At 33.1% G+C, this 21819-nt stretch overlaps 1 protein-coding gene across 4 annotated transcripts in view; it reads right to left on the bottom strand.

Annotated features, from left to right (window-relative positions):
* Window positions 1–21819, bottom strand: part of CDC42SE2 (CDC42 small effector 2) — a 105155-nt gene that overhangs the window by 78650 nt on the left and 4686 nt on the right. For 2 of the 4 annotated variants that reach the window (XM_074281864.1, XM_074281867.1), the window contains exon 2: window positions 15944–16160. The exons of the other annotated variants lie outside the window; for them this stretch is intronic. The gene's annotated coding sequence lies outside the window, so the exon portion shown is untranslated. The remainder of the gene's footprint in view (window positions 1–15943; window positions 16161–21819) is intronic. 4 annotated transcript variants of the gene reach the window in all.

A 21819-nucleotide genomic window follows, 5' to 3' on the forward strand; every position in this document is an offset into this window, starting at 1 on the left:
AAATCCTGGGCAAGTCACTTGACTATCCTATCCATCTGTAAAATATGGAAATTGAACTGGTTAGTTTCTCTGATCACTGATCCATGATCCTATACATCTATACACAAATACATAAGGTTTAGGTAATAACCAAGAACTAAATATTTGAAGGTAGCTAGATGGTCCAGTGGATTAGAGTACTAGCCCCAGAGTCAAAAGGACCTGAATTCAAATTTGACCTCACACACAATACTTCCTAGCTGGGTTAGTCACAACCACAATTACCTCACAAAAAAATAAAATAAAAGCAAATTCAGCCTAATATGATAAGATCTTTGAACCAAAAAGTAAACTTTTATTTAAGAGAAACAGGACAGATTTTTTAAGGGGGGAGGGGATCAGATGAGAATTGGTTAACAGAAAAAGGAGATCTGAGGGGCAGCTAGATAGTACAGTGGGAGAGCACCAGCTCTTAAGTCTGGAGGACTTGAGTTTAAATGTGACCTTAGACACTCAACATTTCCTAGCTATATGACCCTGGGCAAGTCACTTAGCCCCAATTGCCTCAGGGGGGAAAAAGGAGCTCTGATATGTTTATGTAGTGGAATCTAGGAACCATACAGGGAGAATATGGTAACAACCAATAGAGGCAGTATTAGAAATTATATTACCGTCATCATAAAAACAGATCATTTGAACAGAAAGAGGAAATAAGGATTTGGAAAAGAAATAATGAACCAGTAGAGACAAATACAGTAGTAACACAGAGCATCTATTAATCTATATGCAGAGGTCTTTCTTTAAGAAAAGTGTTTGTTTAGTAGAAAAAGTGGAACATAGAGCCAGTAAGACCTGTTTTCCAATCCAGTCTCTCACTTTGTTAGCTGTATGACCCTGGGCAAATCATTTACTCAATCACAGACTCCTTTTCCCCATCTCAAAATGATTATAATAATTCCATATGATTATAAGGATTATAAAAGATAAAATGTGTAAATTGGTAAAATTAAAAAGCCATATACATATTAATTACTATTATTGTTGCTGCTGCAGCTGAATATAGACATTATTGCCATCAGAACATCTTTGCAAACAAAAGACCAAGAATCCAATATTCAACCACATAATTGTAAACTCCCTCAGGGTAGGAGTCATATTTTATGCACCTTTATGTTTTTTTTCTTGAATCTTATGCCTTGTGTTTTTAATTAGATCGAAACCTCTTTCCTACTATACAAATCAGCTATTGTTGCCCGTGAAGAGGTACATTATGACAATTATATTAATAACCTGAAGATATACAAAATTAATATTCTATAGTTCAACTTCCAGATCTTTCAGTCACTGGCAACATGATCTATGCAAGTAACTCTCCATCTCCAAGGCAAACAGTTTCCTCTTCCACAAAGTACCTAGATGATCATTGAAATTTTCATCTTACTACCAAGATGACTTATTGATGCAATACTTTAGTCCTATTCATTAAAAAAAAAAAAAAAAAAAAAAAAAAAAAAAAAAAACTTCCTTTAAGACAACTCCAGCAAAGTCTCTCTTTTGTATATGCTAACAGCAGAAAAGATTTTTCAATAGAAAATGCAGAAATAATTTACTGCCCTATGACCACTAAGTAATATTAAGTGGAGCTTAAAAAGGGAGATATAAGTGTGCCAATGGTATTTGACATTATTTTATAACCAGTACACAGCCTCAACAAAATAGGTTCCTATAAAAAGTGAGATCCTTCAAATGTTCCTTTTTGTGAAGAACATTGTTCTGATTTTATCAAACACTAAAACAGTATAGTGCCTCACAAAATAGATTAATAAAAATTCAGATTAATTCAGCCTGATTCCACACAAGAAAATCCAAATGATTATCTACTGTCCTGATCATCATAAAATAATCTGAATATGTCTGTGGATGTGCCCATTCAGATAATGTAGACAGAGAAGGAAATGGATCCATAATTGAAAAGGAAGAAAAGAATAAGCTAGATTGCATTTAGAAAATTGTACAGAACTTTCAATGAACCCAAGATTTTCCATGAACCAAAAACTAATTTTTTAACATCAATATTTCCAGTGATGCAATATGTTAGTAAAACATACAATCTTATTGGCTAATATATGTAAGAGCTGGAAGGAACTTGAGGTCAATTAGCTTAACATTCTCATTTTAAAAATTAGGAGACTGAATTCCTGAAAGGTAAAACGATTAACTGTATAAATCCAGTAGTTTTTCCAAAATACTATGTTCCAAAGAAATCAATATATGAATGACCCAAAGAAAAAATAAAGAAAAACAATGCCTAGCAAATATCAAATAAATCTGAGAAAATAAAGCTTTGGGAAAGATAGCAATTTTTAACTTGAGGAATATGCTCATCCAAACAAATACAGAACTTTTGTATAAAACAAAAGAGATACCATAAAATATTTCATTAGGGATTTAAAGCTCTTTCCATTACCAAATATCTCTCAGACTGGCTACAATGACAGCAAAAGATAATGATGAATGTCAAAGGAGAAGTGGGAAAACTGGGACACATACATTGTTGACGAAGTTATGAACTGATTCAACCATTCTGGAGAACATTTTGGCATAGTTCTTCTTCAAGGAGTTCCTGATCTAATGCCTAGATCTGCCTTTCTGGGCCCAATTGAATCACTCATAAAAGGAAAATGCTAAACTGGATAATCTCTAAAAAGTTACATTTTTAAAATTTTGTGTTCAATTTATGATGTTGAAATTGCAGTTGAAAGGTAGCAAGATTCTGGTTACTGAATTATATTTTAAAAAGTAAATAATTTATTGCAACTAAATGAGTCCTTTTAGATAGAATAAATAGTCATCTGTGTAGTATGACTTGAAGATCTTATAGAAGAATGACTTGCTATTTACCACAGTTGCCTATTATGTATAATGGAAAGAATAGTGGACTGAGTATCATGAGACCACATTCCTAATCACCAAATCTTCCATTTAAAAGGCAGTTTTGAGTTTGTACTAGGTTCTGTAGATGCAAAGGCAAAAATTAAAAAGAAAAAAACAAACTGGTTTATTACATACACAGATAGTTAAGCAATATATACAAACTAGGAAGAGCACTGACAGCTAGAAAGATCGAGATGGACCTCACCTGGAAAGGTAGTTCCTTAGTTGTCCTTTCAAGGAAAACTAGAGATGCTATAAAATAGAAATAAGGAGTGAGAATATTCCTTACTTAAATAGGGTTCAAAGGCAAAGAACCAGGAGTTGGGATGTTATTGAGCTTTAGGAATTTCAATTTGATTCCTGCCTGGAAGTTAAATTGGAGAAAGGACAGATTGGAGGCAGAGAAACCCATTTTAGTAATCTAAGTTGTAAGTGAACTAAGTCTGAACTAAAATTATAAGTAGAAGAAAAGGGATATATTCTAAATATGTTGTGTGGGTAGAAAAAGGACAGGATTTTGCCATTCACTGGGTGTGGGCAGTGAGTGAGGGTGAAGAGTGGAAGATTACTCCAAAATTACTCCACCTTAATTATTCTCAGATTTATCCAGGGAACATTTTGACCTTTTAGAGATAAATAATGGTCTTGTATTGTTTCTACACAATATAGTCAGTCACCAACGTAAGAATTTTTAGGAATACAGTCTTTCAATTAGTACATACAAAGCTCACGATTTCTCAGTAGAATTAATCATACTACCTAAAACCTACTTCCTCACAATTTTACCATAGATGAAGTAATTTTGTCAAAGAGAGATGCTGCTACATCAAGAAAGAAAAAACAATGAAACAGCATGGGAAAAGGGCATGTTAAGAGCTATTAAAAAAAATAAGGAAGTAAATAACTGTTTTACCATCAGGGTGATCAATATCAATCTGATGAAAGGACAAAGAAATGAGCACTTAAAATGATGAATTATATCTTTGGTGAAACAATGATTAGATCCTAACATTAACTTGGGGTCTTTAAGACTTAATATGGAGACAGTCAGAGAGACTGCAGCTCCATGATATAGTAAAGTAATACAAATTAGGGGTACATTCTTTCTTTTGACATATACAAAACAAAAATGCAATTGTTTTATATATTAAATCCTTTTGTCTCCAAGTAATCCTTCAGGATCTCAAAATATAAACCAAGAAGCAAATGACAAATATCAAAACTATTATAATTCTTGACAACTGCATTAAAGTAGGTGGTGACATTTTAATTTTATCTTAATATTTGCAAGATTTCTAAAATTTCATCTTTTCTCAGAGTCCAAATTTCTTTGTATTAGAATTAAAATAATTCTAGTGTATGAAGGCAACTAGGTGGTGGTGAACCAGCCCTGAAATCAGGAGGACCTGAGTTCAAATCTGAGTTTAGATACTTAAATAACACTTTCTAGCTGTGTGATCCTGGACAAGTCATTTAACCCCGATTGCCTCAGCAAAAAATAAAAAATTAAAAAATAAATTCTAGTGTAGATAGACGTATGTAACACTTTCAAAACTAATGAGCCATAATGATAGGATATTTGAGAATTCACTCAACATGAATATATATATATATATATTTTTTTGTTTCAATTCAACTTAATAAAATAGCAAAAATAGATGCATTAGAGAAAACTCTGGATTTATTTACTTGAGCCTTTGCATCAAATTCCAGCTGTACTGGATGTTATCTAAATGACCTTATATTTCTTCACTTTTTTAGGCCTCATTCCATCTCTTTACTTCCTTCAGAACTGTTTTTTTTTTCTTCTCAGAAAAATTAGGGAGATGGCCTAAATGATTCTCTATGTTCTAAAGCCATAATCTAAGGAAGATTCTGAAGGTAACATTGGTAAAAAGGAAAACCACACCTATGTAACATCCCTAAAGTTGTTAAAATAATCATTTCAATTAAGGGGAAAAAATAAGTGTTACCACAAATCATCATTTTTGCTATCAAAATATAGTTGAAAAGCCCCAATAAATCAGTGATTCAGGAAAATTACATCAAATGATTTGCAGCAGTGAACAACAAAAGCTACTAATGAAATCAGGAACCACTTAAATTAAATCTTTTAAGGATTAGGCAGTTCCCATTGATACAAGCACTTGTGATATTAATGCAAACTTGTGGCTTTATATTTCCTCTCAATCAATAATATATACCGTGGAAATAATGAGAATATTATTTGTCACCTTTTGAGTCAAGAGACAATACTGGAATTGACTCTCTTTTTCTTGATGTCCTGAACTGAGAGAAGATGCATTCAACAATACCAGAATTAGAAAATGTCATTAATTTGTGCAAAGAAAAAAGTCACTTACATTCTTTTTTTTATTAGCAAATATATATATATATAAACATATATATATATATTTGCTAATAAAAAAAAAAAGAATGATCCAATCCTAAAAATGAGTGAGTCAAAGAGCAAATCATAGAAACAATCAATAATTTCATTAAAAATAATGACAACATTTGGAATTATACCCAAAAAGTTATCAAACTGTACATACCCTTTGATCCAGCAATGTTACTACTGGGCTTATATCCCAAAGAGATATTAAAGAAGGGAAAGAGACCTGTATGTGCCAAAATGTTTGTGGCCGCCCTTTTTGTAGTAGAAAGAAACTGGAAACTGAGAAGATGCCCATCAATTGATGAATGGCTGAATAAGTTATGGTATATGAATGTAATGGAATATTATTGTTCTGTAAGAAATGATCAGCAGGATGATTTCAGAAAGGCCTGGAGAGACTTACATGAACTGATGCCGAATGAAATGAACAGAACCAGGAGATCATTATACACCTCAGCAACAATACTGTATGAGGATATATTCTGATGGAAGTGGATATCTTCAACATAGTAACTAATTCAGTGCCAATTGATCAATGATGGACAGAAGCAGCTACACCCAGAGAAGTAACAGTGGGAAATGAATGTGGACTACTTGCATTTTTGTTTTTCTTTCCAGGTTATTTTTATCTTCTGAATCCAATTCTTCTTGTGCAACAGGAGAACTGTATGGTTCTGCACATATATATTGCATCTAGAATGTACTTTAACATATTTAACATGTATAAAACTGCCTGCCATCTAGAGGAGGGGGTGGAGGGAGAGAAGGGGAAAAATTGAACATTAGTGAGTGCAAAGGACAATGTTGTAAAAATTACTCATGCATATGTTCTGTCAATAAAAAGTTATAATTTTTAAAAAAATAAAAATAATTACAATGAGACAACAGTAAAAATTGTGTTGATGCAGCCAAAGTAGCACTTTAGGAATCATTTATATCTTTTAATGTTTACATCAGTTAAAGAGAGAGAGAGAGAGAGAGAGAGAGAGAGAGAGAGAGAGCTGATCAATGAATTGATTGCCATGCAACTTTTAAAAAGTCAGAAAAATAACAAATTTTAAATTCCCAGTTATCTACAAAATAAAAGTGTAAAAATCAAAGAAGAGAATAATAAAACTAGAAGTTATAAAACCACTATGCTAATAGCTTTAAGTAGAAGCTGATTTTATGAGGGGAAAAAGTAATAAGAAAACCAAATTACCAGTATCAATGATGAAAAACAAGCACCACCAAAGAAGATTAAAATTAAAAGAATTATAAGAAGTTATTCTGCCCAAGTGTATATTAGTAAAATCGACAATGTAAAAGAAGGGGGAAGCTAGTTGGTGAAGTGGATAGAACACCAGCCCCGAAGTCAGGAGGACCTGAGTTCAAATCTGGTCTCAGACACTTAACACTTCCTAGCTGTGTGACCCTGGGCAAGCCACATAACCCCAAATGCCTCAGCAAAAATAAATAAATAAATAAAAGAAATGGATGAATATTTACAAAATTTAAATTGTGCCGATTAACTGATGAAGAAATAGAATTATTTATAGAACTAAATAGAACCCTATCTTAGAAAAAGAAATTAAAGAAGCTTCAAATGAGTTTCCTCAGATAATAAAACTCCAAGAACAGATTTTCAAGTAGATTCTATCAAATATTTAATCAACAATTAATTCAAATACTATATAAACTATTTGAAAAAGATGATAAATGTGGAAATGTTTAGAACTGCACATGTTTAACCCATACTGTATTATTTGTTGTCTAGGGGAGAGGAGGGAGTGGGAAGGGAGGGAGAAAAATATGGAACATAAGGTTTGCAAAGGTGAATGTTGAAAACTATCTTTTGCATGTATTTTGAAAAATAAAAAGCTATTTTTTTAAAACAGCTATAGGAGTCTTACCAAATTGCTTTTCTCACACAAATATGGTTTTGATATCTAAACCAAGGAAAGTAGAAGCAAAGACCAATTTCCCTAATGAATAATGATGCAAAATTTCTCAATAAAATACTAGCAAGGAGGTTATGGTAATGTATTACATTATACATTATGAACAGGTGGGATTTATATGAGGAATGCAGGGCTGATTCAATATTAAGAAAGCTATAAGTATACATCAAAGCTTCTTAAACGTGGGTTGCAACCCCACATGAAGGCATGTAACAATGTGGGGTTGTGAAATTATGATTTATTATCAGTAAATGTTTGATTTGCATACCTATTTTATGTACTTAGTCTCACATAAAAAAATTCTCAGACAAAAAGGGCCTGGCATAGATGACCATATCAATAACAAAAACAAGGTATTCACTAATAGAATTTTTTCAAGATGACTTGCTAGTCATAGCAAACATTCTTTCTTAACAACAGTCCAAAGATAACTAACAGTCCAAAGGTGAATCTAAACTGTGGACCAAATGGCCAATATCAAAATCAGATTTATTATGTATTTTGCAGTCTAAAGTGGAAAAGTTCTATACAGTCAGTTAAAATAAGACCTATAGCTGACTTTGGCTCAGATAATGAACTTCTTATTGCAAAATTCAGGCTTAAAGTGAAGAAAGCAGGGAAAAAATCATCAGCCTAAATAGCATTCCTTATGACTAAGAAGTAGAAGTGATGAATAAATTTCAGGAATTAGATTTGTGCCTGAAGAACTATGGACAGAGATTCTCAATAATGTACAGAAGGCTGCAACAAAAAACAACCCCAAGAAAAAGAGCAAGAAAGCAAGATGGTTGACAAATAAGTGAGGAAAGAAAGAAATTTAAAGGAAAAGGAAAAAGGGAAAGAAATACTTAATTGAATGCAGAATTCCAGAGAACAACTAAGAGAAAATTTTCTTAAATGAGCAATGTAAAATAACAGAAGAAAATGATAGAATGGGAAAGACAAGAGTTCTGTTCAAGAAAATTAGAGCTATCAAGAGAATGTTTCATGCCCAAAATGGGCATGGTAAAAGACAAAAATATGGGGATTTAACAAAAGTAGAGGAGATTAAGAAAAGGTGGCAAGAATATACAGATGAACTAGACAGGCAGATCTTCACACCATTGATAATCACCATAATGTATATACAGATCTAGAGCCAGACATCCTGTGTCTTAAAAATTATTGCTAACATTTAGGAGAAGAAGTTAGTTCCAGCTAGTTATTTAAAATCCTAAAAGATGATCCTGTTAAAAGTGTTGCACTCAATATGCCAGTAAATTTGGAAAACTTTACAGTAGTCACTGGATTTGAAAAATTCAGTGTTTGGGATTTAATCCCAATCCTAAAGAAGGGCAATGCCAAAGAATGTTCAAATCACCCAATAATTGCACCTATTTCACATGCCAGCATGGTTATGCCTAAGATTCCACAAGCTAAAGCTTCAGCAAGGATTACCAGAAGAGCAGAGGCATATAGAGGCAAAAAAAAGGGACAAAATCGCCAACATTCCTAGATTGTGAGAAAGCTAAGGAACTCCAAGAAAACATCTACTTGTGCTTCATTGATTATACTAAAGGTTATGTCTATGTGGATCCCAAGTCGTCAAAGAGATGGGAATGCTAGATTATCTTGAATGTCTCCTGAGTAACCTGTATGAGGATGAAGAAGCAACAGAAGAGGAACTGAACATGGAACAAATGATTGGTTTAAGATTAGGAAAAGAGTCCAACAAAACCACATGTTGTCACCTTGATGCAGAGTGCATAATGTAAAATGCCAGGTCAGACAAAACAAAAGCCAGAATTAAGGTTGCAAGGAGAAATATCAACAGTCTCAGATATACAGATGATTTCACTCAGCTATTAGTTATTCAATCAGCTATCAGGCTGAAAGAAGAATTAAGGAGCCCATAGAGAAGAGAGTAAAAAGCTGGCTTGAAGCTTAGCATTCAAAAAAAAAAAACCAAAAAACAAAAAACAAAAAAAACCCTAAGATCTTGATAACTTGTCTCTTAAAAAAAACTAAGATTTTGACAACTGGTCCTACCACTCCCTGGCAAACAGTGGGAGGAAAAATGGAAGCAATGTCATATTTTAGATCATTGGGCTCAAAGATCATTGTGTATGATAGTATCTACAACCATGAAATTAAAAGATGCTTGATCCTTGGTAGGAAAGTCACAGCAAATCTGGACAGCATACTAAAAAGCAAGGACATCAGCTGGCTGGCAAAGGTCCATATAATCAAAGTTGTGGATTTTCCAAAAGCAATGTACAGCTGTACACCAGACTATAAGGAAAGCAGAACCAACACTTTAGAATTATGGTGCTAGAGATTTTTTAGAAGCAAGATCAAACCAATCAATAATTAACTAAATTAATTCAGACTATTCCTTGAAAGGACAAATATTTCAATACTTGAAGCTTAAATATCTTGGTCACAAAATAAAAAGACATGAATCACTGGAAAAAAAAAAACACCACCTGGTTTAGGAAAAGATTAAAGGCAAAAGAAGACTGGATGGCAGGATGTGATGGATAGAGTCATGGAAGTAATGAATGTGAGCTTGGACAGCCTTAGGGAGATAATAGATGATAGGAAGGGGCTGGCATGCTATGGTTCATGGGATCACAAAGTCAGAGAGTTCTGAAGAAATAAACAACCCCTATTAGAACAAAAGCTTCTGAGGAAAGGACTGTTTTTGCCTTTTTTTTTTTTTTTTAAATTAACTAGTTCTTAGGCTGGTGCCTATTATATAGCATGCACCTAAAAATGTTTTTTGATTGACGACTGATTAACTGTGTACATTGAAGAAAGGGCTGTTCAATCATTTTTTCAGTTGTGTCCAACTATTCATGACCCCATTTCGGGTTTTCTTAGAAAAGATACTTCTTTCTCTAGCTCATTTTACAACTGAGTAAATTGAGGCAAACAGGGTTAAATAATTTTCCCAGCGTTACACTACTAACATCTGAGGCCAGATTTGAAATCATGTTCTTCACACTAGGTTCCTACTCTAGTCACCTGTCCTGCAGAAAGGGGGTAAGTAATGTATAATAAGGCTGGAAAAGTAAGCTGGTGCCAAGTTATGAAGAGTTTTACAAAGTAAACAAAGAAATCAGTATTTACTAAAATTTACTGAGTAGACCAGTTCAGCAGCTATGTGGAGAGACTGAAGAGAGGAAGAGATTTAAGGTACTTTAGTCAATTGAAAAGCTACTGAATTGCCTAAGCAAAATGTGATTAGGGTATAAATTAGGGCAATGGTTATGTGGTAGAGAGAAGGAGATATATGGAAGAATTCTATATAGAAATTATCAGATAGGGCAAATGATCAAATACATGGGATGAAAGAAACTGAGATTATTGAAGATGACACTAAGATTAGAAATACAAGTGCTCTTGAAAGATGCTAGTATGCTTGACAGTAACTGGAAAGTTTAAAAGTAATATGTGTCTTGGGTAAAAGATAGTAAGTTCTGTTTTGCAAATATTAAATTCGAACTGCCTAAGGGATATACAGTTAGAAATGTCCAACTCTGTTAAAGCAGGAGTGGAGCTCAGGACACAGATTAAAGTTGGATATTTAAATGTAGTATTCATCTGTGAGTCAGTTACAAAAGTAAGATTACCTGGTTCTTTACTGCATTAGGGCAACCCTTTCAATCCTCTTAATTGGCTATCTATCCTACGTCCTACAAAAGCTGTTCTAAACCTTCTCCTCTTCTATATTCCTATGCTTTCTTCTTCACTCACAATTTCAGTTAAAGGCCTTCTCTTACTTTACTGAATAAACTGAGGCATTCACCTCAAACCCCTTCTTTGTTTTTCATCTCAAGTCCCTTTAACAATATCCTTTACTGTCCTTTTTCTTCCAAGACCTGGACAATAAAGTGGTCCTTCTCTTTGATAAAGACTATACTCCCATGTGTACTCCTAATTCAACTTATTCAGCAGAATGGCTCTTATTTGTACACTCTTGCTCTCTCTTTCTCTGAATTCAAACTACTTTCTTTCTTACTGCTTTCAAATGTAAGTATTTCTAAATATTCTAAAAAATAATTCATTACATCCCCAAATCTCCTCAGGCTATCATCCCCTACTTTATCTCCTCCTTTTCTTAGTCAAAGAAAAGACTATCTAAAGGCAATGATTACACTTCTTTTTTCCCCCCACTTATTCCTCAATTCTTTATAATCTGGGAACTGTAAGAATAGTGATATCCTTCCCAGAACTGGAAAGTTCAGTGGAGAGGAGGGAATGGAGGAAAGATGATGAGTTCTTTTGGGAAAGTACTACATCACCAACAGCCTAGTTACTGAACACTTCAAACTTGATGATCTAGAGACATTTGAGAATTATAATGTCCCAAATAGAATTCATTATTTTTCCCCAAAACCTTTTTTTTTTTTGAACTTTCCTAATACTATCAAGGATACTATCATTCTTCCAATTACCCAAAATTGTAACTTTGTTGTCTTCTTATCTTGTAGATTCAGCTTTAATTACTCTACACTGAATTTGAGCCATAATCACTTCTTTAAGATTGTGGCAGTGAAAACTAAACAAAAACTTCTAAAACAAAACTACTCCACCATCTTGACAGTCACTTGAGTTACATGAATTTATCACAGCAATAATAATATAAGGCAGTACTCTCTTGTTACATTAGCACTTATGTGGGTAGCCCAAACTGGACATTAGGAGTATAAAGAAGATATAAACATTTCAGAGACAGCCTATGTCTTTTTTTTAATGGGAGAGTAGGGTTGTCATTAGAATTCAGTATTGTGGCACAAGCTCTGCATAAGATAAAAAAAAAAAAAATCTCATGATATAATACTAATGAATTTCAATATTTAACATTTCAATTAACTCAACTACCCAATCCATTTCCCAGGCTTGTTACAGCAAGTACAGTAACATCCCAGGCTTGAGCTCGTGTGAAGCCTTTCCTAGTCTTTCCAAGGCAATGACAGCATGAAACATTCCTCCTGCCCCCGTACCAAATACCACAAAAACCAAGACACTAATTCTATCAAGTCATACAAAGTAAAGAGAGAAGCCTTTGGAAGGAAAGAGAAGGGAAGATGCAGGCAGAACAGAGCCCATGCCAGAAGAGCAAGAGCTTCCTGCCTGAAGGAAAGTAGATTAGAAACCCAGAAAAGGCCAATCATCTGTCCCCAAATGCCAAACAAGAGGGGGCCAAACAAGAGAATACTAATTGACACTAATAATGACAATTACATTTAAAAAAACTTTCTGGGTGTTAGGCACTATGCTAAGCAATTTACACTTATCATCTCATTTGATCCTCACAAACAAGGGTGGAAGAAGGGTGCCATTATTATCCCCATTTCACAGATGAGGAAACTGAAGTAAACAGTGACTTTCCTAGTTTCAAGGATCTGTATATTATTCAAGTGACTGGAATGACAACAGAAAGTCTGAAAGGGCAGAAAGCCTAAGTAAAAACTTTGTTCACACATGATAAATCAACAGAGATCACAAAGACAAAAGGAAGAATGAGTAGAAAACAAAAAAGGGGGGGGAGGGGCACCAAGACTCTATGAACAGTATTATACTGAAGAAAAATGAAACAAAATTTCCTGATAAAAAATAAAATTCTACAGACACTCGAGGGATCATGGGACAACAGCAAGAAACTATATAATGATTCAAAAGAGAAAAAGAATATTATAAGAAATACTCAGAGTGAAATGAGGTAGAAAACTAAAAATTCTCAAAATAAAACAAATAAAAAATCCGCAACAGAGAGTGGCACTAAGAAGAGACAATGAACATTCTTTCTTAAGAAAAGGTTCAGAGAGGAAAAAAAATACAAGATTTGAAACATAAAAATACAGAAGTGGAAAGATTTGCAGATGAGAAACAAAAAGCAACAAATAACATGAATTCTACACAACTGAAGTAACTGATCTTGAAGACAGGATGTGCAGAGATAATTTAAGCATCAAAGGCAAACCTAACCAAAAAAAAAAAAAAACCCCAAAAAACAAAACAAAACAAAAAAAACCCAACTAAATACCATATTGAAAATAATAATCCCCCCCCCAAAAAAATCCAGAACTTCTGCTATCGCTTGAAAAAAGGAATATTTTTAAAACTCTAAAACACGTAGTGGTTAAATTTCACAATTTCAATAAGTAACTTTTGTAAGTAGCCTGATACAGTAAAGAAAAATCAGAGAAAAAAAATAGTATATTAGAAAAAAATTCAAACTACAACTCAAAATAACATACACAGCAAACTGGGTTTGTATGGGAAAAAAAGGAAATTTGAACAAGAGAGGCATTTTGGCTTTTTTAAAAAAGATTTTTGACTTTACTTCCTAATGACAGAAATATAGCTAAATAAGTATAATTAACAAGAAATGATGAAGTACAAACATTATGTTTCTACTTAGGCATTCTTTCATATTGAGAGAGAGAGAGATGTGAACAATAAAAAGAAAATGTATTTAAGTCTCTCACCAACAGAAGGTGCTGTGGAAGAATAAGATAAAAGCAATGATGTGGAGAATGGAGGAGGATCATTACCATGAAGGGAAAAGTTATGTATATATGGAAAAATACCAAGAATTTTTAATGAAGTTCATATATATATGTGTGTGTGTGTGTGTGTGTGTGTGTGTGTGTGTGTGTGTGTGTGTGTGTGTGTGTGTGTGTGTATGTGTGTGTGTATGTATATATCTATATCTAGATATATACACCTATATAGATATAGATATATACACATATATATATATATCTTCTATGGCTACAATCCATTTCAGGAGAAAGTATTCAACACCCTAGAATTATAAGGCACACACAGAATCAGCGACAGAATGATAGAATAACCTGACCTCAGTACTGAAAAGAGCAGGATGTTGGCTATGGTCTTATGACTTGAGAGTCAGTGTGACCAACAGGATCCAACAGGATGTAAAGCTGCTTCCTTCATGAATTTATATTTCAAAAGTTTTACCCTCATGAAACAGAAAGAAAAAAGAACATGTAAAAGGTATAGATCAAGAATCAGAGAAAAAAATACAAAGGAAGGAAGGAAAATAAGACCACTACCACCACAAATAAAAACAACTTAGAAAAGCATGTGACAAAATGAATGTTACTTATAAGAGATGGATGAGAAGAAAGGAAGATTTCTGAACCACTTATTAAATGAGTGGGCAAAGAGAAAAGCCAAAAAAGGCTTAAATTTTTAAATTAGAAATTAAAAATTTTTAGTAAGTTCACAGGTGATAAGACAGACAAAATGAGAATAGGAGAAGGGGAAATGGAGGAGAAAGCCCATGGGAAAGAGCTAGTAATGGAGTAATATAAACAAAAATAATAATAAGGGGAAAATGCTAACTTGGAAGAGAAAAGAAATAAAAATCAATACAAAAGAAACAAATCTAAAAGGACATAAGCTTAACTATCCTAACCTTAAATGTAAGGCCATTACAAGAAAGATTTTTTTTTGACATTGATCTTTCTCTATTTCAATATTAGATAGTTTTGATACTTTTTTTATTTCAATGAAATTTTGTTTCCCAGCTCATCAGTAAAACTAATAATCATAAAAATCTTTTTGTATATTAACAAGCCAATAAAACTAAACAATGCTTAAGAATGAATAAGAGATCCAATCAGTGAGACAGATAGCTATTACATATACAAAGATAATCTCAAAGTTGAGATGAAAAAATTACTTATCAGATTTATGGAATGGACAAAAATTTAAACAAAGTATAGTGAAGATCATTATAAATACTCATACATATATGTACATATATACATGTAAATACACACACACATAATATATATATATATCTATTTTCACTCAATATATCTAGTATACCTTAGTTAAAAGTCAACTACCTTAGTTAAAAGAATGTCTATCAATCAACAGGAAATGAGGGCATTTCAGGAAATGATTTTTATTGACACTTATCTTGGTTTCTCTTTCAATACCAAATAGCTTGGGTTTTTTTGAATTTCAATGCAATATCTCATCAACTAAAATGTTAAATTTCCAGAGAATTTCTATATGTCAGGAGTTTAAGTTGATTAAAGTAATGTTCTAAACATGTTAAAATGCTTAAATATTTAACATTTTAAAATACCTTCATAGACTTCAAAAATCTAATTAATGCAATGCCTTCAGATAAGAATGGGCCCATACTCTGGGCAGTGACATTGGTAAATCATAGATGGGGCATGCATTTTTGGACACCTCAATGTGCTAATGTTTTGGTTGACTATATTTATTTGCTATGAGAGAATACTAATATAGGATAGAGTGCAAGATGTTATTGGAAAGTCAGAAAAGAGAGAAAATATTAATAAAACATTTAACAAAAAATTTAAATTCAACGGTTTCTAAATTTAAAAGCAAAAAAAAAAAAAATTGCCAAACCTCTAAATTTTAAAAGTGTAATTTTAAACCAACTGTTTCTAAATCAGAAAGAACTTTCTCTATAAATCATAAAGAAATGGTGTTTATATCTCTAGCAATCAAAAAACTATACCTTAAGTATAGAACCAAACTACCCAGACTATCTATACATTAAGTATGTTACCATATAACACACACACACACACACACACACACACACACACACACACACACACACACACACCAATAACCCTGAATTATGGTGGGAGTTGGAGTTCCAAAATGGAAAGCCAGAAATACATCTCACCTTTTTCCTATCAGTTGTCAGTGGAGTTGCCACTTGTGTGGATCAGGAACTTTTGCTGATATAACCCCCAGGCAATACTTGTCAGTCCCAGGTGGCTCCTCACACCTTCTTTCTATTCTTCCATTGGTCCTAGAGATTTCTCCCCTTGCTTCTTCCAACTAAGATTTCTCTCCTTTCTTGCCCATTGTGTAACAGAACATAGTTTTATAGTTTTCCCCTATGGGTATAGAAAAAAGGCAAAATGGTTGAAAGAGCACTGCACCATGGAGTATGACATGGACAAACTGTGCTTTAGGAAAAGGCATCTATAGGAGGTATACTGAAATTGGGAAGAGATTTGAAATGAAAAGACCAATAAATAGATTATTATCTCCTATAATCAATTCTATGTTTGATTCTTTTCTGATTTTTCATTCAATCAACACCCTTTTTATTATGCGGGTTATTGTTGTTTTTTGGTTATATCTGACTTATTGTGACCTCTTTTGGGGTGTGCTTGGCAGATACTAGCTAGATTGATTTGCAGTAGAGGGCTGGAACTCTGAAAAGGTTACTTGAATCCAAAACAGCAGAGTACTTAAGGGTAAGTACCTACTCAATGTGAGATAATGGTTCTATAAACATATACTTAGATGATATGGTAATGTGAAGACCCTCCTCATGATTAGTGCTCCTGAAAATGGTGTAGTGAGATGATTGTAGGGGAAGATTAGAGGGCTGAGAGAGAGGGTCAGGCTCTCTCTGCCATAGCTGCTCAGGAAGACTTTGGGCTCCATACTCCAGAGTCCAGGATCCATCTTGGACGAGCTTGTATCCTCCTAAAGACCAAGGGCTTTGACTGATCCTGATTCTGACTGATCCTGAGACCCTCCAGTGAGCTAGCTCAGACATTATAGTTTGCCATTTCCTTCTCTAGCTCATTTTACAGGAAACTGAGGCAAACAGGGCTAAGTCACTTGCTCAGAGTCCCACAGTATCCGAGGCCAAATTTGAACTAACAAGGAGGTTTCCTGATTCCAGGCCCAGCACTCTATTGAGTCGCTTAAGTCCCAAACACAATATAGTTGTTATTTAGCATTTTCAGTCCTGACACTGAACTAGGTGCTAAGAATACAAAAAAGAAAAATGAGATGAAACCAACTTTCAGGGAGCTTAGAATTTTACTGAAAGGGTGTAACATACTCAATGAAAAGTAAATTCATCATAGACACAGAAGCAATGTAAAACAATAGTACAAGAGACAGACACGGCACTAACAACTGGAGAAGTCAAGAAAGACCCTCTAAATGAAGAATCACTTTGAGCAATGCTTTAAAAGAAGTTAGGAGTTTTTAATTCCCAGAATCCTATATAATGTAAATCCCATCACTATAGATACATTGAATTTATATCCAATAATTCTGATCTGAGATAGCTATATTTCATATAAAAGAAAATTTAATAACATTTCTACTCAATGATATACAAGCTTGCTATTATTCTTATTCTCTTACTGTAATTATTTTGGGATAGGGCATTAAATTTCTGAGGTAGTCCAGTATAACTCTCAATCTATGAAACCATGTTGGGAAAGGTAGTCTAGATAGAAGGAGAGGGGTAAGGGGAAATCTTCCATATTGACTTGGGCCAGAAATAGATAATTTAAAAAACAATACAGGCATTCCTGATAAACCCATTAAAGCAAGGGATATGGATTGAAAACACTTTAATGCAGTTCAGTTTTCAAAATATGAATTGGTATTTCAGTTTGATCCCAAATTGAGATATAAGAACCTTAGGGGACAACTAGTCCAGTCTCTTCATTCTGCAAATGCAACAGGACCAGGATTTTAAACTAGCCTTATTGCCTTTGAACCCAATACTATTTCAACTGTGCTTTGGTTTAAATTTAAGCAAATTAATGTGTTTCACAAGTCTTCTTTATCCACCCTAAAGTACTAAATCCTAATCGTTTTTAATTGTTCATTGGTTCATCAACTTTAGCATCAGTTTGCCTTTTAAATCAATACTTGTACATCTGCTGATCTATGTGCTAGGTTGTTCTGAAGGGCTTCTCAAGTGTTCTAATACTGGTTCCCTATCCTTTTTACAGATTACTATGAAATTTTTCTCATACTAGAGTCTCATGCCAGTGATAATGATGGAGGACTCCGACAAGAGTCAGAAAGCTTTGGGTTTAAGAACTATCCTTGACATGTCAACCATGGTCATTAGGGTATTAAAAACTTACTTGGGAAAGAAAAAAGGACCTATGTGTACAAAAATGTTTATAGCAGCTCTTTTTGGGGTAGCAAAGAATTTAAAATTGAGGGATTAACTAGCAATGGGGAAAGAGCTGGACAAATTGTGGTATATGATTGTGATGGAATACTATTTATTGTGCTATAAGAAATGATGAGCAGAATAGTTTCTAAAAAATTCAGGAAGATGTATATCATCTGATGCAGAGTGAGGTAAATAAAATCAGTAGATCATCCTACACAGTAACAATACTGTAATAATGATCAACTATGAAAGGCTTACTCTGATCAAAGATTCAAGACAATTCCAAAGGGCTCATGATGAAAAATGCTATCCAGCTCCAGAGAGAGCAAATTGATCAAATACTGTTTCATACTGAAACACACTTTTTTCCACGTTCTTTATTCCTTGCTTTTTTTTGGGGGAGGACTATTATACTATTATTATTATTATTTGCAATTTGGCTAATAAGGAATCATGTTTTGTATGACTTCACATGTATAACATATATTGTTTGTTTGTTTTGTTTTTTTTTTTTAAAGAAAACTGCCTGGGATGATTTTTTTGCTGACTAAAATTTTCCCCTAAGAACTGCTTTGGCCAAGTCCAAAAAATTGTTTAAAAGGGAAGTAATGTGGTACAATGACTAAAACACAGTAGTTGAAATCAAACAGACCTGAAATTCAAATATTCCTTTAGATAAGCATCTGTCACATTAGTTTGTGACACTGAGCAAGTTACTTACCCTATCTCAAGTTTCCTTATTTGTAAAATGGGGATTATAATAGCACAATTCACAGTATGATTGTTAGAATCAGAGGAATTAACATAATTAAAATGCTTTGCAAACCTTAAAGAGCTACATAAATGCTAACTCCTATTATTAATATGGCATCTCATCATTTTGTTTAATTAAATGATCTATTATTTTTATGAATTTATCTTTGACCTGTTGATTTTTAGGAATAAATAATTCAGTCTCTATATCTGACTTCTTTCTTCACAGGTCTTTTAATAATTACCATAAATTAAGAGTTAGAAGGGAACTTAAAAGAATATTGAATGCAATCTCTTCATTCTGTAGATGAGAAAACTGAATTTGAAAGAGGTTAAATGACTTACTAAGAACCATTCCACAAGAAAGTAGGCCAGATTTTTAACTCAGACTAGGACTACCCTATGCGACACTGCTGCCCTATTATATTTTTGTTATGTTGTGGTCAGTAAAAAATGTGATTCATATTTTTGTTTTTCAGCATACATTAATCAGGTTATGCTTCACAACACAGGAATTTTTTTAGAGGTGCCATGTATAGCTGAGAAATATGTATATTTTTTTAATTTGCATAACTATTCAAAGTCCTGTTATGATGCTTATCCTTTTTCTTCTCTAATTGTTTCATTAGATTTTCTAAAGTCTGAAAAGGATACATTGAAGTCTTTAACTTTCAAAAATTTACAATTTCTCACTATAATTAAAAATAATTTCCCCCTATTTATTTAGATTGTTTTCCTTCATGTAAATATCTTTAGTGACATCATTTCATTATTTATGATGTTTTTAAGCACAATACAGTTTCTCTAGTTAACTCTTTAACTCTCTACTTTTACTGTCACACCACTTAGGATCATAAAAAATATGTTTTTTAAAGTTTGACTGAAACACAATAAATTCACCTTTATCTCATTTTTAACTATGTGAATGTGGGTTTTAAGTAAACAACATATTGTTGCATTCTGTTTTCTAATTTTTTTTGTATCATCTTCCATTTTATGGATAAGTTCATCCTATTTACATTCATAATTGTGATTCAATCAATCAACAAGAATTTATTAAGTCTATGTACCAGGAACTTTGGTATAAACTGGAGATATAAATATAATGAATGAAATTTACATGGTCCTAAAATTCTAATGAGAGAGACAAATATATACTGAATAATAATAAAGTAAATAAATACAAAGTATTAATCCAGAAAATAGAGAGAATATTAGAATTTAAAGGAGAAGAAAGGTTTCATGTAAAATATGGTGCATCTTGAAAGAAAAGTAAGATAAAAGTAAAGAGAGGTGAAAAGATGTAGAGAAGCGGATACAGGATTGTATAAGAATTAATTGGAGGACACTTTATTGTATTATGGGGTTGGAGGAGGATTGATGAGAGGTAAAAATGGACAGGGGCCAGACCTGTGAAAAATGTTTAAAATCTAAACAAAGGATTTTACTATAAGTAAATATACTATACTATAAATAAGTATACTATAACTAATAGGAATCTGACTGAATAGGGAAATCACATGGTCAGATATGTGCTTAAGGAGCTTATTTTTTGTGAATATGGTATAAAAAAAGCTGGCTAGAGAGAAACATGAGTGGAAAGACCAATTAGAAGACTTTTGCAATAGTCTAAGGCCTATAGGTGGTGACTGTGTGAGTAGAGAGAAAGGGTCAATTAAGAGAAATAATTTGAAATTAGAATCCACATAATTTATGACCATGTGGCTATAGAGGATGAGAGAGAGTAAAAAGTCCAGGATGATGCTAATGATATAAAACTGGAAGACAAAAATGAGGGTAGAACCTTCTTCTATGTTTGTATACCTTTCTTGTACATTTCAATTATGTAAAAAGATGAGTTTCTCCCCCTTCTTTCTCACCATTCTTTGAGTATATCCCTGTTTCCTTCTTTTTTGCTTTCTTCTCTTAAAGCCTTTAAGACAAAACTAAATCACATCCAGTTTCTATTTTAATGTTACTTAATTCCATCTGTAACCTTAGGAGAAAATGGGATTGGGAAGGTATACTTATCTCTCCCCTCACCTCCATTAGATTATAATCACTTACCCTTTAGCCTTTTCCAATGGTTCTCAAATCTCAAAGTTTCAATTCAATTCTAGCCTTTTGAAAAGTAATGTTTAAAAGTTCTCTATTAAAGATACATTTTCATGTGAATAATTTCTAAAGATGGTCACATGGGACCAAATCAAAACAAGGGTTTTGTAGTTAAAGGAATTGAGATATAATCCTGACTTTGTCACTAAATATATAACTCTGAGTAAGGCACTTAAATTCTCTTGGTCTAAATTTCAACTACAAAATGAAGTGTTTAGACAAAGTAGTCTCAAAGGTCCCTTCAAGTTTCAGCTCTATGATCCTATAATTCTATTGATCCTATGATCAATCAAAAATTAGAAAACCAGAGAATTCAAAACAGGCAGTGACCTTCCTGAAATCTAACTTCCTCACTTGACAGATGAAGAAACTAAGGAATTAGATAGTTTGCCCAGAGTCACAAAACTATGGCAGAGTCAGACTCAAGGACTTTTCTATAGAAATATGGTATTCTCTGATGAAAGCATCAATGCAAAAATCAGTAAAAAATCATGTCACTTGCAAGTTTTGTTAAAAATACATATAATATTCTTAGCAATATATGAAATGCACTGATTTTTTTTTTTTAATTGCATAGGGGCAGCTAGATGGCATAGTGGATTGAGCAGCAGCCCTGAAGTCAGGTGGACCTGAGTTCAAATTTGGCCTTAGACTTAACACTACCTAGCTGTGTGACCCTAGGCAAGTCACTTAATCCCAATTGCCTCAGCAAAATAATAATAATAATAAAATAAAAATAAAAA

This window comes from Sminthopsis crassicaudata, chromosome 1 (genome assembly GCF_048593235.1).
Source record: "Sminthopsis crassicaudata isolate SCR6 chromosome 1, ASM4859323v1, whole genome shotgun sequence".
Lineage (NCBI taxonomy): Eukaryota > Metazoa > Chordata > Mammalia > Dasyuromorphia > Dasyuridae > Sminthopsis > Sminthopsis crassicaudata.